The sequence below is a fragment of the Olea europaea genome, chromosome 6, assembly GCF_002742605.1.
Source record: "Olea europaea var. sylvestris chromosome 6, O_europaea_v1, whole genome shotgun sequence".
Taxonomy (NCBI): domain Eukaryota; kingdom Viridiplantae; phylum Streptophyta; class Magnoliopsida; order Lamiales; family Oleaceae; genus Olea; species Olea europaea.
Genome location: NC_036242.1, coordinates 7,445,830 through 7,446,211, shown reverse-complemented (window position 1 = coordinate 7,446,211; position 382 = coordinate 7,445,830).

Genomic DNA, 382 nt, shown 5'->3' with positions numbered 1-382 from the left:
CTCAAGGCTAGAGTTCAGTGCTATTTTATTGAGGCAGGTGCCTCACTGAACGAGGAGCGCCCTCAAAAAGCATGAGGCCTGCGCCTCATGTTTTCTATCACATTAAAATTTCTTGTTTTTCTAACTTTGACTTTTAGATGAAAGAGCCTTTTTAATTAGGCTCATCTTGTTATCAAAAAAAAAAAGAAAAAGAAAAAGGGCCAATCAGTTCTTTGGCTAAACAATAAAAATACCTACCCCGCTCCTCATCGCTTCCCCGAGAATCTTCTTCTACAAGATTGCAAGGAGGCAACCAGCGGTTCTGAAACTTGGATGGATATTTGTTACATTTTTTCTTTTTCCTTTTTTGCATTTCGTCTCTCTCTCACTCCCCCCCTCCCCC